Source organism: Triticum aestivum, chromosome 5B (assembly GCF_018294505.1).
Source record: "Triticum aestivum cultivar Chinese Spring chromosome 5B, IWGSC CS RefSeq v2.1, whole genome shotgun sequence".
Taxonomy (NCBI): Eukaryota; Viridiplantae; Streptophyta; class Magnoliopsida; order Poales; family Poaceae; genus Triticum; species Triticum aestivum.
In genome coordinates, this window is record NC_057807.1 from 358,815,460 (window position 1) to 358,835,175 (window position 19,716).

Below are 19,716 nucleotides of genomic sequence, written 5' to 3' on the forward strand. Positions count from 1 at the left end.
TGCCTCAACTACCTGTTCTGCTTGCACAGTGTGACATGCGATCGCATTCATTGCGCTGCTGAGCAGTGCTAAATATGGAAATATACAATGGTGAAATACAGCAGTGGGTGCAGATCCACATGATAGCCTGTGGTATAGATTTTGGGAGCATCTGAGCTCGGGCTCGGAAACCAATATTCGATATTTTTTACTATATAAAAGGTATATGCATTTCTCAAACAATCACTTTTCCCTAAAAAAAGCAAACAACCGCTCCATTCCTTCGTATATTAATAAAATAATTTACTTTCTCAGTGCAGGACATGGCGCTCACACTCACATCTCATTCCCCGGTCTGATCTCCCCGCCACAGCATCACCGCCCCTCATCTCCCCTTCGCGACGTCCAAGGCCGGGGACGTCTAAGGTTGATTCCCCGTGCCATGGAGTGCGCACCATCGTTGCCAAGGGTGGCCGCCACAGAGACATAACCTGCTGCTCGGTGCAGCGCTGCACCTTCTCCGACTATGTAGGCATAACTGGGTCCCAAGCTCCTCTACAACACCATCATGCATAGATTCCTGCAAACATAGTGGAGAAACTATGGCACCAGTACTCCGAGGACGCCACCGGAGCAATGTCATGCTTGGTTCTTAAATTCACCCTGCCCATCCTTTGTCCCCGCCCCTTCCTCTTGAACATTTTAGTTATGTGTACATGGTAGGGATACAGATTTAATGACAACCTTGCTTGCGGTTATATTTAAACTTCACTATTTCTAGATGGATCAAGCCCTAACAATAAGCTAGACCCTTTGGCTAGTATCCTACATCAAGGAGGAAGCAGTATGTTATTTCATTCAGGCTAAGTGTCAAGGCTCACACAATGCCAATTTTGATCCAAATAGAATGCCTATGACACAATGTTTCATTAAGCCATGGTTACAACAACCCAAAGACCAAAAGGCTAGGGTAATTTATTAGGCGGTAAAAATATTTAGTTTCAAAAAACCACCATAAAATACTACTCTCTAACATGCATCATTGATGTAGACATTTAGACATCCAACAACACTGTCTATGTAGACATTACTAGGATCATATTCTTACACATAAAAATGATACAAAGTTAACAAATAACTTTCCTATCCAAATATAGGTCACTGCCAATAGTTTCAAACAGATCAAATGGATCAACTAATGGAAAGATATTACATAATTATTCACCTTGCTACTGTGATGTCAATTAAATATAGGTTTCTCACGTCGTGGAGTTGTCCTCAGTTTTATTTTACCCATGTTGATAGACCCTGTAATCATTTGCTCCTCCCCTACTGCTCTAATGTTCAAGGTCCTCCTATACTCACTTCTCACATTCTTTCTTCAGGTCATTTGAACCTGCGGGAGTTGACATATACTTTCAAGCTAAAACTGATACTCAGTTATGTTGCATGAAAATGCCATTCATTCTTCATGATTGTTTAATGCACAGTTGTTAGCAGTCCACATTCTTCTCTGGGCTGGTCACGTATCTACTATTAAATTGTCAGCTCTTACTTACACCTATGAAAGTTAAACAAAGAATAATAAATTTAGTCTTGACAAAGTAAGTAACAGTCCTGCTCGTTATACATGATTTGTAAATCCTTCGGTACACCTCACTTATGCCTTTCGGCAGCTAGAATGTTTCTGTGATGTTGTAGCTACATTAACATAGCACATTATACGGAGTAGAGACAAACCTTTCTGAAGAAATTCAGAAGTCTAAGCACTACACAATGCTACTCATATTTTCATACACAAATCTACTAACCTATTCAGCCTTTTCCTACCTGTACCGAAACCCACATGGCAAAAACACTTTTAAGTCCACGGCCATGAGTCCATGACAATTTCTGAAGTGCTCTTGCTTATTTAGGGCCTGAAACAACCAGTGTTACGACTCGTGGATGCACATGATACAAGCATAAAGAAACATATGGCATTGCAGCCTTTGGCCTAGAACGGCCCGTGGCAACGCACTTAGTTAGATGTTCATCTTATCAATGTTGACCCAGAAGTAGCGAATCTTGTACATACAAAGTAGCGGGGATGCAATCATCTTGTTGATGTGCAGCAACTAGCAGAGCATCATTAGTTGACTTGTAGTAGAATGCCAATCACCTTTATAAAATGCCGGCACAACATTCCCATATGATCAAATGTCCACAATTGCACGATCCTTTAAACTTGTTATGTAGGGCCTAGCTTCGAGTCCGGTCAAATATTTTTGGCACGCACACTTAACTTCATATTCAGTTTCACTTATGCATCTAGACACAAGCAGGGACATTGATTTGTAGAACTCATCTTAAAAAAAATAAATTATATTGCGCTTATATAAATCTCGCAGGGTTCAATCTTGTGAGGATGCCCCCATTGTTTTTTCTTTGTTTTTGTCGGCACAAATGAGCAATGGTTAAGGTGCAAGAAATGCATAATAAAAAAGTATGAGTTTTTTAAGAGATGGTGAATATCTATCTAGGGTTCGTGTAACAAAATATAAATTGGTTCCTCTGTAACTCACCATGTTTGTGATGTGTTGTTCCTTCCCTTCATCGGTGATCCTTGATCTTAGGGGGTGATTTGCACTTCACTTCTTTGTGTACTAAACAAATAGATACATGGGAAAATACCTGGGGATGTACGTCTTGAGAAGGTGATTTCACTTCTTCTCCTATGTGTACTCATCATGCCATAACAAAATATCTTGGAGAAATAAGGTTCCGTCCACTTCTGAGTATCCAGGTACTTGTTCTGAGTAAGCTTCTAATTCTTTAGGAGTTTTGACCAACTCACCTCAAACTCAGACAAACAAATTATATCATTTATTATGGAGTGGAACTCTTGTTTGAAGGAGCTCTTCTTAATATAAATTCTGCCTAAGTTCTCATTGGCACACTTTAAAACATACCATTTGCACCAATGGTGCCTCATATATGGCAGTGTGCTCTTGAGAGCGCTTTCCATTATCCGACACTGATCTGCACAATATGGCTTGCCTAGTGAAATAGTAATCAACAACAAAGGTAATATGATGGATTAACTAATAGTGACTTTGGCAATGTATTAACCTGTAAGAATGGTGATGATACTCTTTCCATTCACCACTTACACAAATTTGCTGAAAGCCTACTCAAATCTCTTCATGGATAAGTTCGCCTTCAAAAATTGTCGACCCATAGTGGTTATTAACACAAACAAAAATTCCAAATGCCATGTTATAAAGGTTGGTCACATATGTCATGCCAAAGATCACCACGTCTCCAAGTATACATAATCATGTTTGTTCTTCCCTGTGCACCATAAAACAAACATGGGGGAACCTTCCTGATCCATGTCAACACATACTGACGTGTTTGGATTAACGGATTTCATTTGTTCTAAAAGTTTGAAAGTCTTGACCATGTCATCTGTTATTTAATCCTAAGCAAGCATTGAGCAAAGGTACCTTTAGTTCTGCCTACGGAAAGGTGCATCCGTCTAATTGCCATGTGTTGTGTTGAGAATTGTACACCTTGTTGATCCTGAAATTATTTACTTTGAGATTCTTGATGAAATTCATAAGAACTGGATTGATCTCAGTGTGTGAGTTCCGCTGCCTCGTCTCTTCACGACTCACAGACAAAGGGTGATTATGCTCGTTGCAGAATATGCTCACCTATCAAACATGATCTGCCATGCGGAGGAGACACATCCTTGCCTTGCACTCTGTTTTGCACGAAGAAAACTTCTCTTGCTCCCTCTTACCATGCAGTGCACACCGAAAGCCAAGCAAGACAATGATAACCCTACTGTCTAGAATATAAATGCCAAGCAATTTCCAAGCGTGAAAAGAATTCAAGCGCAAGACCATCATGGAGTGGCTGGACCAAGAAGAAGCATACACTTGTACTACAATTTCAAGCAGGACACTATGTAACTGACCTGGCACCAACACACAATTATGTGCATCAACTGGTAATGTGCACCCACCCCCACCCCCATCTTGGTTTTCGATGACGAATTCTGAAACCATTCTCCCAAGCGAATAACTTGTACTGTCCGTACACTTCTTGGCATGAATCAAACGACATGCCTTTTACAAGAGCAAAAGTGTCGGGCGCATGCTTGCCTTCGAGGTTGCTCTAGCCGCAAGTCCAGTGTGAAGCCAGTTCTAGAACCAAAGAATCAACCGCCAGATCATGTCAAAAATATTCTTCCAAATCATTGAAGCTAATGGGAATATTCATGATTATAGTCTGTATCATCTATGTGGTGACAACTTGAATCATAATAAGTATCACCCGCTATTTCTGAAGGACAAGTTCGTCCATATGCGGTCACCGAGTCCGACGGAAATGGGCTGCAAATTTCAATCAAGAAATCCATATGGGCGAACTTGGAACTAAATTTAGTATAAAAGGAAAGGGGAGAGGAGCACTCACCTGCCGGGTTTCATGACGTTTGTCAAATTAGCAGCATTGCAAGCCAAAACATGCATTCATTATTCTGAAAATCTGCAGAACAGATTGTGAAACATCAAGTGTACCCTGCATACAAAACAAGACCAAAATCAATAAAGATGTAAAATTGACGGATACCACCAAATCTGATTCAAACACAAAGGAACAAGGGGGAGATTATGCTCCCAACTAGGCCACGACCAGCACCACCCCTCCTCGGCTTGTGATGCACAAGGTGAGAGGCACAGGATAGTGGGTTACCATGATCAGCACCAGCCCACCACAGCTCGACTGCCCGCAACCAACACTAACAGACGCACTCACGTGAGGAGACACGAGGGGGCAAACAGAGGAGTCGGATCCATCAGGGGAGGCCGCAACCTACGCTGAACAGAAGGCGAGCGACGCGGGATCGAGGGGCGGATCAGAAGGAGGATGGGCTAGTTGATGATCTCTCGTGTTGCGGCGATATCGTACCTCGATGGCGGCGAATGGCTCCGCTATGAGGTCCGCAATGTAGGCGGCAACAACTCCTCTTGTACCTCCGCAGCCGCGATCTTGTACCTCTGCAGCGGCAAATGGCACCGCGATGAGGTCCGGCGGCAACTCCTCTTAGATGTCGTTGGCGGCAACAATCTCGTACCTCGGTGACGGGCAAATGGTTCAGCGATCGACCTAGATCAAGTGAAGCTGCGTTGTACGTTCAATGGACCCGCAACATGAAGGAAATATGCCCTAGAGGCAATAATAAAGTTATTATTTATTTCCTTATATCATGATAAATGTTTATTATTCATGCTAGAATTGTATTAACCAGAAACTTAGTACATGTGTGAATACATAGACAAAACATAGTGTCCCTAGTATGCCTCTACTTGACTAGCTCGTTAATCAAAGATGGTTATGTTTCCAAACCATAGACATGTGTTGTCATTTGATGAATGGGATCACATCATTAGGAGAATGATGTGATGGACAAGACCCATCCGTTAGCTTAGCATTATGGTCGTTACAGTTTCATTGCTACTGCTTTCTTCATGACTTATACATGTTCCTCAAACTATGAGATTATGAAACTCCCGAATATCAAAGGAACACCTTGTGTGATATGAAACGTCACAACATAACTAGGTGATTATAAAGATGCTCTAAAGGTGTCTCCGAAGGTGTTTGTTGGGTTGGCATAGATCGAGATTAGGATTTGTCACTCCTGTTTCAGAGAGGTATCTCTGGGCCCTCTCGGTAATGCTCATCACTATAAGCCTTGCAAGCAATGTGATTAATGAGTTAGTTGCAGTATGAAGTATTACGGAACGAGTAAAGAGACTTATCGGTAATGAGATTGAACTAGGTATGATGATACCGACGATCGAATCTCGGGCAAGTAATATACCGATGACAAAGGGAACAATGTATGTTGTTATGCGGTTTGACCGATAAAGATCTTCATAGAATATGTAGGAGCCAATATGAGCATCCAGGTTCCTTTATTGGTTATTGATCAGATATGTGTCTTGGTCATGTCTACATAGTTCTCGAGCCCGTAGGGTCTGCACGCTTAGCGTTCGATGACGGTTTGTATTATGAGTTATGTGTTTTGATGACCGAAGTTTGTTCAGAGTCGCGGATGAGATCACGGACGTGACGAGGAGTCTCGAAATGGTCTAGACATAAATATTGATATATCGAAAGGCTATGTTCGGACATCAGAATGCTTCCGGAGAAGTTCGGGTATTTTCTGGAGTACCAGGAGGTTACCGGACCCCCCCGGGAGAGTAATGGGCCTTAATGGGCTTTAGGGAAAAGGAGAGAATGGCCTCAAGGGGTGGCTGCACGCTTCCCCATGGGCTGGTCCGAATTGGACTAGGAGGGGGCGGCACCCCCTCCTTCCTTCTCCCCTCTTCCCCCTTCCCTCCTTCTCTTAGTTGGAATAGGAAAGGGGGGGGGGGCGAATCCTACTTGGACCGGGAGTCCAAGTAGGACTCCCCCCTTGGCGCGCCCCCTCTAGGGCTGGTGTCCTCCTTCCCCCTCCTTTATATACATGGGAGGGGGCACCCCAAAGACACACCAAGTTTTGCCTTAGCCGTGTGCGGTGCCCCCTTCCATAGTTAGACACCTCGATCATATAGCCATAGTGCTTAGGCAAAGCCCTGCGCTGGTAACATCATCATCACCATCGCCATGCCGTTGAGATGACGGAACTCACCCTCGTCCTCAACTGGATCAAGTGTGTGAGGGACGTCATCGAGCTAAACGTGTGCTGAACTCGGAGGTGCCGTACGTTCGATGCTAGATCGGTTGGATCGTGAAGACGTTTGACGACATCAACCACGTTAACATAACGCTTCCGCTTTTGGTCTACGAGGGTACATGGACACACTCAACCCTCTCGTTGCTATGCATCTCCTAGATAGATCTTGCGTGATCGTAGGAAATTTTTGGAAATTGCATGCTACGTTCCCCAATAGTGGCATCCAAGCCATGTCTATGCGTAGATGTTTTATGCACGAGTAGAACACAAAGAGTTGTGGGCGATTATAGTCATACTGCTTGCCACCAACGTCTTACTTTGATTCAGCAGTATTGTTGGATGAAGCGGCCCGGACCAACATTACATGACCGCGTTCATGAGACTGGTTCTACCGACATGCTTTTGCACATAGGTGGTTGGCGGGTGTCTGTTTCTCCAACTTTAGTTGATCGAGTTTGACTACGGCTGGTCCTTGTTGAAGGTTAAAACAGCACACTTGATTAAAAATCGTTGTGGTTTTTATGCGTAGGTAAGAACGGTTCTTGCTAGAAGCCTATAGCAGCCACGTAAAACTTGCAACAACAAAGTAGAGGACGTCTAACTTGTTTTTGCAGGGCTTATTGTGATGTGATATGGTCTAGGCATGATGTGATATAAATTGTTGTATGAGATGATCATGTTTATGTTGTAGGAGCCATATGGTTGTCGCTTTATTGTATGCAATGCAATCGCCATGTAATAGTTTTACTTTATCACTAAGCGGTAGCGATAGTTGTAGAAGCAATAGTTGGCGAGACGACAATGATACTACGATGGAGATCAAGGTGTCGCGCCGGTGACGATGGAGATCATGACGATGCTTCAGTGATGGAGATCATGAGCACAAGATGATGATGGCCATATCATGTCACATATTTTGATTGCATGTGATGTTTATCTTTTATGCATCTTATTTTGCTTAGTACGGCAGTAGCATTATAAGATGATCCCTTACTAAATTTCAAGGTATAAGTGTTCTCCCTGAGTATGCACCGTTGCTACAGTTCGTCGTGCCGAGACACCATGTGATGATCGGGTGTGATAAGCTCTACGTTCACATACAATGGGTGCAAGCCAGTTTTGCATGTGTAGAATACTCGAGTTAAACTTGACGAGCCTAACATAAGCAGATATGGCATCGGAACACTGGAGATCGAAAGGTCGAGCATGAATCATATAGTAGATATGATCAACATAGAGATGTTCACAATTAAAAACTACTCCATCTCACATGATGATCGGATGGTTTAGTTGATATGGATAATGTGATCATTTAGATGACTAGAGGGATGTCTATCTAAGTGGGAGTTCTCAAGTAATATGATTAATTGAACTTTAATTTATCATGAACTTAGTCCTGATAGTATTTTGCAAATTATGTTGTAGATCAATATCTCGTGTTGTAGATTCCCTATGTTTTTATATGTTCCTAGAGAAAACTAAGTTGGAAGATGATAGTAGCAATGATACGGACTGGGTCCGTGATCTGAGGTTTATCCTCATTGCTGCACAAAAGAATTATGTCATTGATGCACCGCTAGGTGATAGACCTATTGCAGGAGCAAATACAGACATTATGAACGTTTGGCTAGCTCAATATGATGACTACTTGATAGTTTAAGTGCACCATGCTTTATGGCTTAGAACCGGGACTTCAAAAACGTTTTGAATGCCACAGAGCATATGAGATGTTCCAAGAGCTGAAATTGGTATTTCACACTCATGCCCGTGTCGAGAGGTATGAGACCTCTAACAAGTACTTCGCCTAAAAGATGGAAGAGAATTGCTCAACTAGTGAGCACGTGCTCAGAATGTCTGGGTACTACAATCGCTTGAATCAAGTGGGAGTTAATCTTCAAGATAAGATAGTGATTGACAAAGTTCTCTAGTCACCATCACCAAGTTACTGGAACTTCGTGATGAACTGTAGTATGCAAGGTATGACGAAAGTGATTCCCGAGCTCTTCGTGATGCTGAAATCGATGAAGGTAGAAATCAAGAAAAAGCATCAAGTGTTGATGATTAAACAAGACCACTAGTTTCAAGAAAAGGGCAAAGGGAAAGAAAGGGAACTTCAAGAAGAATGAGAAGCAAGTTGTTACTCCCGTAAAGAAGCCCGAATCTGTACCTAAGCCTAAAACTGAGTGCTTCTACTACAAAGTAAATGGTCACTGGAAATAGAACTACCCCAAATATTTGGCGGATAAGAAGGATGGCAAAGTGAACAAAGGTATATTTGATATACATATTATCGATGTGTACTTTACTAGTGTTTATAGTAACCCCTGGGTATTTGATACATGTTCGGTTGCTAAGATTAGTAACTCGAAACAGGAGTTGCAGAATAAATGGAGACTAGTTGAGGGTGAAGTGACGATGTATGTTGGAAGTGGTTCTAAGATTGATATGATCATCGTCGCACAGTCTCTATACTTTCGGGATTAGTGTTGAACCTAAATAAATGTTATTTGGTGTTTGCGTTGAGCATGTACAAGATTGGATTGTGTTTATTTCAATACGGTTATTCTTGTAAGACAGAGAAAAAATGTTATTCTGTTTACATGAATAAAACCTTCAATGGTCATACACCCAATGTGGATGGTTTATTGAATCTCAATCGTAGTGATACACATATTCATAATATTGATGCCAAAAGATGTAGAGTTGATAATGATAGTGCAACATACTTGTGGCACCGCCGTTTAGGTCAGATTGGTGTAAAGCGCATGAAGAAACTCCATGTTGATGGGCTTTTGGAATCACTTGATTACGAATCACTTGGTGCTTGCGAACCATGCCTCATGGGAAAGATGACTAAAACTCCATTCTCTGGAACAATGGAACGAGCTACTGACTTATTGGTAATAATACATACCGATGTATGCGGTCCAATGAGTATTGAGGCTCATGGCAGGTATCGCTATTTTCTCACCTTCACAGATGATTTGAGCAGATATGGGAATATCTACTTAATGAAACACAAGTCTGGAACATTTCAAAAGTTCAAAGAATTTCAGAGTGAAGTGGAGAATCATCGGAATAAGAAAATAAAGTTTCTACGTCCTGATCGTGGAGGAGATTATTTGAGTTACAAGTTTGGCCTTCATTTAGAACAATGTGGAATAGTTTCACCGCTCACGCCACCTGGAACACCACAGCGTAATGGTGTGTCCGAACATCGTAACCGTACTTTATTGGATATGGTGTGATCTATGATGCCTCTTGCTGATTTACCGCTATCGTTTTGGGGTTATGCATTAGAGACAGCTGCATTCACTTTAAACAGGGCACCATCAATGTCCGTTGAGATGACACCGTATGAACTGTGGTTTGGCAAGAAACCAAAGTTGTTGTTTCTCAAAGTTTGGGGTTGTGATGCTTATGTGAAAAAGCTTCAACCTGATAAGTTGAAACCCAAATCGGAGAAATGTGTCTTCATAGGATACCCAAAATAAACTGTTGGGTACACCTTCTATCATAGATCCGAAGGCAAGATATTCGTTGCTAAGAATGGATCCTTTCTAGAAAAGGAGTTTCTCTCGAAAGAAGTGAGTGGGAGGAAAGTAGAACTTGATGAGGTGATTTTACCTTCTCCCGAATTGGAAAGTAGTTCATCAAAGAAATCAGTTCCAGTGATTCCTACACCAATTAGTGAAGAAGCTAATGATGATGATCATGAAACTTCAGATCAAGATACTACTGAACCTCGTAGGTCAACCAGAGTATGGTCCACACCAGAGTGGTACGGTAATCCTATTCTGGAAGTCATGTTACTAGACCATGATGAACCTACGAACCATGAGGAAGCAATGATGAGACCGAATTCCGCGAAATGGCTTGAGGCCACAAAATCTGAGATGGGATCCATGTATGAGAACAACATGTGGACTTTGGTGGACTTACCCGATGATCGGCAAGCCATAGAAAATAAATGGATCTTCAAAAGGAAGACGGATGCTGATAGTAGTGTTACTATATACAAAGCTCGACTTGTTGCAAAAGGTTTTCGACAAGTTCAAGGTGTTGACTACAATGAGATTTTCTCAACTGTAGCGATGCTTAAATCCGCCCGAATCATGTTAGCAATTGCCATATTTTATGAAATCTAGCAAATGGATGTCGAAACTGCATTCCTTAAATGGATATTTCTTAAAGAAGAGTTGTATATGATGCAACCAGAAGGTTTTGTCGATCCTAAAGATACTAACAAGGTGTGCAAGCTCCAGTGATCCATCTATGGACTGGTGCAAGCATCTCGGAGTTGGAATATACGCTTTGATGAGTTGATAAAATCATATGGTTTTATACAGACTTTTGGACAAGCCTGTATTTACAAGAAAATGAGTGGGAGCATTAGAGCCTTTCTGATAAGTATATGTGATTGATATATTGTTGATCGGAAATAATGTAGAATTTTCTAGAAAGCATAAAGGAGAGTTTGAAAGGAGATTTTCAAATAAAGACCTCGGTGAAGCTGCTTATATATTGGGCATCAAGATCTATATAGATAGATCAAGATGCTTGATAAGATTTTTCAATGAATACATACCTTGACAAGTTTTTGAAAGAGTTCAAAATAGATCAGCCAAAGAAGGAGTTCTTGTCTATATTACAAGGTGTAAAATTGAGTAAGACTCAAAGCCCGACCACGACAGAAGATAGAAAGAGAATGAAAGTCATTCCCTATGCCTCAGTCATATGTTCTATAAAGTATGCCATGCTATGTACCAGGCCAGTTGTGTGCCTTGCTATAAGTTTGGCAAGGGGGCACGATAGTGATCCAGGAGTGGATCACTGTATAGCGGTCAAAGTTATCCTTAGTTAGCTAAGAGGACTAAGGAAATATTTCTTAGTTATGGAAGTGATAAAGAGTTCATCGTAAAGAGTTACGTCGATGCAAGCTTTTACACTGATCCAGATGACTCTGAGTCTCAATCTGGATACATATTGAAAGTGGGAGCTATTAGCTAGAGTAGCTCCATGTAGAGCATTGCAAACATAGAATATTTGCAAAATACATACGACTCTAAATGTGACAGATCCGTTGACTAAACTTCTCTCATGAGAAAAACATGATCACACCTTAGTACTCTTTGGCTATTAATCACATAGCAATGTGAACTAGATTATTGATTCTAGTAAACCCTTTGGGTGTTGGTCACATGGCGATGTGAACTATGGGTGTTAATCACATACAAATGTGAACTATTGGTATTAAATCACATGGCGATGTGAACTAGATTATTGACCCTAGTGCAAGTGTGAGACTGAAGGAAATATGCCCTAGAGGCAATAATAAAGTTATTATTTATTTCCTTATATCATGATAAATGTTTATTATTCATGCTAGAATTGTATTAACCGGAAACTTAGTACATGTGTGAATACATAGACAAAACATAGAGTCCCTAGTATGCCTCTACTTGACTAGCTCGTTAATCAAAGATGGTTATGTTTCCTAACCATAGACATGTGTTCTCATTTGATGAACGGGATCACATCATTAGGAGAACGATGTGATGGACAAGACCCATCCATTAGCTTAGCATTATGATCATTACAGTTCCATTGCTACTGCTTTCTACATGACTTATACATGTTCCTCAGACTATGAGATTGTGCAACTTCCGAATATCGGAGGAACACCTTATGTGCTATCAAACGTCACAACGTAACTGGGTTATTATAAAGATGCTCTATAGGTGTCTACGAAGGTGTTTGTTGGGTTGGCATAGATCAAGATTAGGGTTTGTCACTCCGTGTTTCGGAGAGGTATCTCTGGGCCCTCTCGGTAATGCTCACCACTATAAGCCTTGCAAGTAATGTGGTTAATGAGTTAGTTGCGGGATGAAGTATTACGGAACGAGTAAAGAGACTTGCCGGTAACGAGATTGAACTAGGTATGATGATACCGACGATCGAATCTTGGGCAAGTAACATACCGATGACAAAGGGAACAACGTATGTTGTTATGTGGCTTGACCGATAAAGATCTTCGTAGAATATGTAGGATCCAATATGAGCATCCAGGTTCTGCTATCGATTATTGATCGGAGATGTGTTTCGGTCATGTCTACATAGTTCTCGAACCCGTAGGGTCCACACGCTTAACGTTTGATGACAATTTGTATTATCAGTTATGTGTTTTGATAACCGAAGTTTGTTCGGAGTCCCGGATGATATCACGGACGTGACGAGGAGTCTCGAAATGGTCCAGACATAAATATTGATATATTGGAAGGCTATATTTGGACATCGGAATGGTTCCGAAGAAGTTCGGGTATTTTTCGGAGTACCGGGAGGTTACCGGAACCCCCCGGGAGAGTAATGGGCCTTAATGGGCTTTAGGGAAAAGGAGATAAGGGCCTCAAGTGGTGGCCGCCCCCCCATGGGCTAGTCCGAATTGGACTCGGAGGGGGCGGCACCCCCCTCCTTCCTTCTCCCCTCTTCCCCCGTCCCTCCTTCTCCTAGTTGGAATTGGAAGGGGGGCAAATCCTACTTGGACCGGGTGTCCAAGTAGAACTCCCCCCTTGGCGCGCCCCCTCTAGGGCCGGCCTCCTCCTCTCCATCCTTTATATATGTGGGAGGGGGGCACCCCAAATACACACCAAGTTTTCCCTTAGCCGTGTGCGATGCCCCCTTCCACAGTTACACACATCGATCATATCGCCGTAGTGCTTTGGCGAAGCCCTGCACAAGTAACGTCATCATCACCGTCGCCACGCCGTTGTCCTGATAGAACTCACCCTCGTCCTCAACTGGATCAAGAGCACGAGGGATGCCATCGAGCTGAATGTGTGCTGAACTCGGAGGTGCCGTACGTTCGGTGCTAGATCGTTTGGATCGTGAAGATGTTCGACTACATCAACTGCGTGAACATAACACTTACGCTTTTGGTCTACGAGGGTACGTGGACACACTCTCTCCCTCTCGTTGCTATGCATTTCCTAGATAGATCTTGCGTGATCGTAGGAATTTTTTGAAATTGCATGCTACGTTCCCCAACACAACGATGGCGGTGACACCTCCTTTAGGACCTTGGTGCCGGCTCCTCGATGACCCCTCAATGCCGGCAAAGGGATCCGGCGGCCAGCACCTGGTTTCCGTCGATGTAGTGAATAGATCGGCAGCCATGAATAGAGGTAGCACAGGGATCGAGGGCACTCTGGAGGCCTCGATCCTTATGCGAGCGCGATGGCGGCGGCGAAGGGATGTATGCGAGTGTGAGGGCGGCGGCGAAGGGATCTCTGGAGGCCTCGCTCGCTCGCTCGTGTGTGCGAGTCGTGGATTTTTTCATAGGTTTTTATTCATCCGAGCGAGGGGACTATCCAGAGGCATAGCTCCCTCCTAACGTGGATTAGGTTGGTTTTTTTTTGTCGACGGGGGACTGGGAGGTGGGAGGAGAGACGAAAATAAACCAGACAAAGGATGGGAGGTGAGACGAAAAAAAACCGTGGAACAGAGACTACCAACTGCTCCATTAGGAGCAGAGATTATGGTGACTGGATTTTTTATGTAAAATAAATCTTCACACTTACATATATGTAAATGCAGTAATATGTTTCTTTTTAAGCATCGGAGGGTCCACCATGGGAGAAGCCCTGCAGCGAGTGATAGGCCATCGGTGGGCAGCGCTAGGGTTTGGGTTTCTCCTACATGAGTGTCTTCCAGCCATTGCCATAGCCAGGATTTGTCAAGACCCATGGCAGCCTTGTATGTACAATGATCAGTGTTGCTATAGTACATCACTTTTGCTAAATTTAACAAAGGAATGAGTTGCTACGCCCCGGGCCATGGCCCTGGCAGCCCGGGGCGTATCTACGCCCCTGCTTCCGACTGTGTTGAGGTTGTGACGACGCGGTCTTGGCACAACCCGACAAGGAACGTCCTCTCCGCACATGATCCTCATGGACTCGTGAGTGGGAAGAGGTGTGACAACTCCGTCCAAGAGTGCAACTTGGAAGAAGATGGAGACGCCGTAGAAGTCGGTGGCAAGATCAAATGAGTAAGGGGTCATCTTGGCATCTAGCTGAAGGCAAATCTTTAGAGGAAGTTGTGAACCTCTCGATGCGGCTCAGAGGGTTAGTTCTTACGGAAAAGGAATCGACATGCTTGTTCTTCGAGGAGCTAGTATTGGATCGACCCAAAACCCCATGGAGGTATGCGGTGGGTAAAGTCTGCTCACCAAGGCTTCCGAACATTCACAAGCTAGATATGGTGATGCAAAGAGCATGGAGATTGCACCACGATGCGTGGTTCAAAGACATAGGCAAAAATATTTCTGTGGTTCACTTCGGTAGTGAAGGGGGTTGAAAACATGCTCTCAACAATGGTATGTGGCAGTATGACATTAACATCATTGTTGTGAAAGATTGTGATGGAGATGCAAGGTTGTCCAAAAATGGTTTTGACACTATGGAAGCATAGGTTAGATTTATATGGATCCTCTATTGGATAAAAGGTCAAAAATGTTGGAAAGGCTTGGGGGAACTGACTAGGTGAGGTAGTGAGAGTTTATGTGAAAAAGGATGGACTTTGTAGAGGGAAACATCTTAGAGTAAGAGCAAAAAAAATTGGTTTACGAGCCATTGATGAGGGGCTTTTTCTCAAGGTCTTCTCCGGAGACAAGATTGGCACATTGTTTGACTTTAGCTATGTGAAAGTGCCACATTTATGTGTTGTGTTCATTCATACATTTTTCAGATACATGTTGAATATCTTTCAAATACACTTCGAACATTTATACAAATACATGTTGAATATTTTCAAATTGCACATTGAATTTTTTTTATACATAGTGAACACTTTTGAACACACGTTGAACTTTTCTTTAAGTGTCATGAATATTTTTATAAAAGGTGCAAAACATGTTTCTGAACATTTTTTTATGCTATGCACATTTTACTCATGAACATTTTTTAATGTTACGAACATATTTTTAAACATGTGAACATTTTTCGTTTCAGTGTCATGAGCAACTTTCTGAACGGTACAATTTTATTTGGGAAATTATGGGAACAAAAGTATACATTTTCGTGAACATTTAAAAAACACATGAACATATTTTAAATGAAACGATTTTTTCTGAAAAAAATGACATAACCAGTTTTAAAAATTGGGCGACAAAATTTTGTATTTGATAGATCATGTCGACATGCATTGCACGTTTTGAAAATTTATGTAAAGTGATTTTTGGAACATATATTTACAAATTTCGAAATATGGACAAAAGTAAAAAAGAAAAAAAAGGAAAATGGAAAAGAAACACGCACAGGATGAGACCTATGTCTAAACGCCGAACGTTACACAGGATACGCACCGACTGGGCCGGCCCATTGCGGACGCCTGCCGGTGCGCTCAGAAGCTCCGTCTCGACCACCTCTTCCTCCTCATCGAGCTACGTCCCATCGGAAGCCCTGCAGCGGCCTCCCCGACCTCTTCTTCAAGCTTCGGCCGACGAGATCGCCGGTGCCTGTTCATCGTCCACGGTGCCTCCCCGAGCTTGCTGAGCCGCCCTACCGACTCCATGTGAGCCCCTGCGCCGAACCCCCCTCTCCTCTGCTTCATTTGCTCGCTGTAGACGTTGCCCCCTTGCTGACCGTACCACACCGCCGTACGAGCTCGTCACCGACGAGGCTCCGGTGACCTTTTGGTCCCATGCCTGTGCCCGTTGGCCTCGCCGCACCGTGTAGACGCCGTAAGTGCTAACCTCGCATCACCAAGGCCGCTGTAGTCTCGACCCTGAGCTCACCCGAGCTCCGGCAGCCGTCACGGTCGTCGTCGGCGCAGTTCCCGACCAACCCGAGCTCGACTACCACCACCAGCCGATGCGGCTCACTCCCAGGAGCACGTAGGACCAAACCGCAGTCGTTTTGGTCGATGGAGGAGCAATCCCGAGCACCACTGTCGGTGTCAAAACCGGCGGATCTCGGGTAGGGGGTCCCAAACTGTGCGTCTAGGTGGATGGTAACAGGAGACAAGGGACACGATGTTTTTACCCAGGTTCGGGCCCTCTCGATGGAGGTAAAACCCTACTCCTGCTTGATTAATATTGATGATATGGGTAGTACAAGAGTAGATCTACCACGAGATCAGAGAGGCTAAACCCTAGAAGCTAGCCTATGGTATGATTGTTGTTCGTCCTACGGACTAAAACCCTCCGGTTTATATAGACATCGGAGAGGGCTAGGGTTACACAGAGTCGGTTACAATGGGAGGAGATCTACATATCCGTATCGCCAAGCTTGCCTTCCACGCCAAGGAAAGTCCCATCCGGACACGGGACGAAGTCTTCAATCTTGTATCTTCATAGTCCAGGAGTTTGGCCAAAGGTTATAGTCCGGTCATCCGGACACCCCCTAATCCAGGACTCCCTCAGTAGCCCCTGAACCAGGCTTCAATGACGACGAGTCCGGCGTGCAGATTGTCTTCAGCATTGCAAGGCGGGTTCCTCCTCCGAATACTTCATAAAAGATTTTGAACACAAGGATAGTGTCCGGCTCTGCAAAACAAGTTCCACATACCACCGTAGAGAGAATAATATTTGTACAAATCTAATCTGCTGACGTATTCCGCAGCGTGACATCACGCCACGACCAAGCCTTTATTCGTTTTACTGTACCACCTCAGCACGTTTAGCGAGGCGGTTTCCTTGGCACGTCTTGTCAAAGTAGAGATCATGTCCCCTTATTCCGGGATTCTCACCAATACAGGCGTGGGTAACCCAATCGTGCCTGTTGGTATGTCTCCCTAATAGAAGGCGAGTCCCAAACGGTCACGGGGAGGGCTCTTGGTATTCAACCTCTTTATAAAGAGACCAAGGCTCGACTCCTTTCTTTCAATCTCAATCAAACCCGCCCCTCACCTTGAGTTCCAACACCCAAAGCTCCAGATTCAGGCGTTTCGGACATCCAATGATGTCCGGCTCCGTCCTTCAAGGCCGGTGGATGCCTTCCTCCGTTACGGAAGAAGACGTGCTAAAGCTAAGAGATACCAGGTATCTAACCGACAAAATCTCGCATAGGCTGCCTGCCCAAGGGCAGGTTATTCCCACTGCCAAGCCTGGTGAGAGCGTGGTGTTCACGTCTCACTTCCTTCGGGGGCTAGGCTTCCCGATGGACCCCTTCGTGAGGGGGCTCATGTTTTATTACGGGCTGGAATTTCATGACTTAGCTCCGGAGTCCATCCTCCATATCTCATCGTTCATTGTCGTGTGCGAGGCCTTCCTCCGTATTACTCCTCACTTCGGATTGTGGCTTAAGACCTTCAAAGTAGAGCCGAAGATGATCGAGGGGCAGCACGCAGAGTGCGGAGGTGCTATTATAAGCAAGAATGCCAACGCTCCATGGCCCGAGGGCCTTTTTCAAGAGGAGTTTAGCTTATGGCAACGAGAGTGGTTTTATATCACAGCTCCCAGGGGCACCAAATGGGTGGCGCCACCTGCCTTTCGCTCGGGTCCCCCACCACAGCTAGCGTCATGGGTCAATAAAGGGCTTAACTGGGGGCCGTCCAAGGACGTGCCCTTGCTGCAGGGCCGCGTTCGAGATCTCCTAGAAAGAGATATCAATCTGGCCGTAGTGACGCAGGTTATGTTGATTCGCCGCATCCTGCCCTGCAAACGTCGCCCCCTCTGCCTGTGGGAGTTTAATCCGGAAGGACCGCGATCCCTCCAACATTTTATCGGCGCGACGCCCATGGAGATGTACAAATTGTTCTTCGGATCACAAGCAATGTGTCCGGACTCGTCCGAGGACGCAGGTCTGAGCTGCAATCGCCCGGATACTCAAGTAAGTAGCCCTATACCCGGACACGCCATCCGTATATTTATCATAAATTGCCCTTTAAAAGAGTTGTCCCTTAAACAGGAGTGGATAGCGAAAGCAAAGCTAATCAGGTGTCCGGCCCCCCTCCCTGAGACTACGCCAGATCCCGTGTTAACCAGGATGCTGGAGGTTGCGCCTTTGGAAGAAGGCGAAGAGGGGAACAAGGAAGCTACCGCCTCCCCGACGGAGGCTGTCAGGAAAGGAGGAATTGAGAATTCCTCTAACCAGGGGAAGAAAAGGACCGCCTGTGAAGACCCGGAGGCCATGGCCTCAAAGCGGGGGAAGAAATCTTCGTCAGAGGGTCCGGCGCCGGGGGGTGCCTCTGTCACGTTGCGCCCCCGAGGGGATCAGCTCTCCACTAAGCCGTAAGTAAAGAGGGGGGTTTCAAAATGAGAGACATCCCTGTTCTATTTTTGAGGAAGATAACCGAAATTTTACCTTGTAGTTCGGATCTGAGCCCTTCTCAGCAGAGCTCATCTTCAGGAGATATTCGTCTGGAGATGATGGAGAGCGGAACTCCTCCCCCTGCCGTACCGCATCGCGAGGCGGGCGACCCTGAGGTGTCTTCACGGAGGGTTTCTCCGAATCTGGCAGGGCCGGAAGGCAGCCGTATGGCTCCCAAGGCCCTCCGTGTCCGGCCTTCGAAAAAGGCCATCAGACGAGTCCGACACCGTCCGGTGCATGGTCGGAGGGGCTGAAGGATCTGCTCGGGCGAGCGCCTATCTCAGAAGAACACCATGCGTTGATGGATATGGTGATTGGAAGGATTTCATCAGCGGAGAGCGGGTTGTACGAGGCCGCCAGGAGTTTACTGACAAATTTTGAGGTATGCGAAATGATGTACCGTTTGACAGATCCGCATATATAAGATGCGCCCTGTATAGATAGTAGCCCCTGAGACTCTATGCGTTGTCAAAAATGACGGCGCACCGAGTATCATAATCCCAGGTATAATATGTCGCCTTTCCTATGTAGGTGGCGAAGTGTCCGGTGGCTAGCCGGACTGATGAATTTTCCGAGCTAAAGCGGCAACTTGACGTGGCAGATGCCCACATCGCGCTTGTCAACAATCGGCTGGACAAGACACAAGGTATGTAATTTCTCCGAAGACACCTGGTAAGAGGAGCTTGATGCCCGTACCTT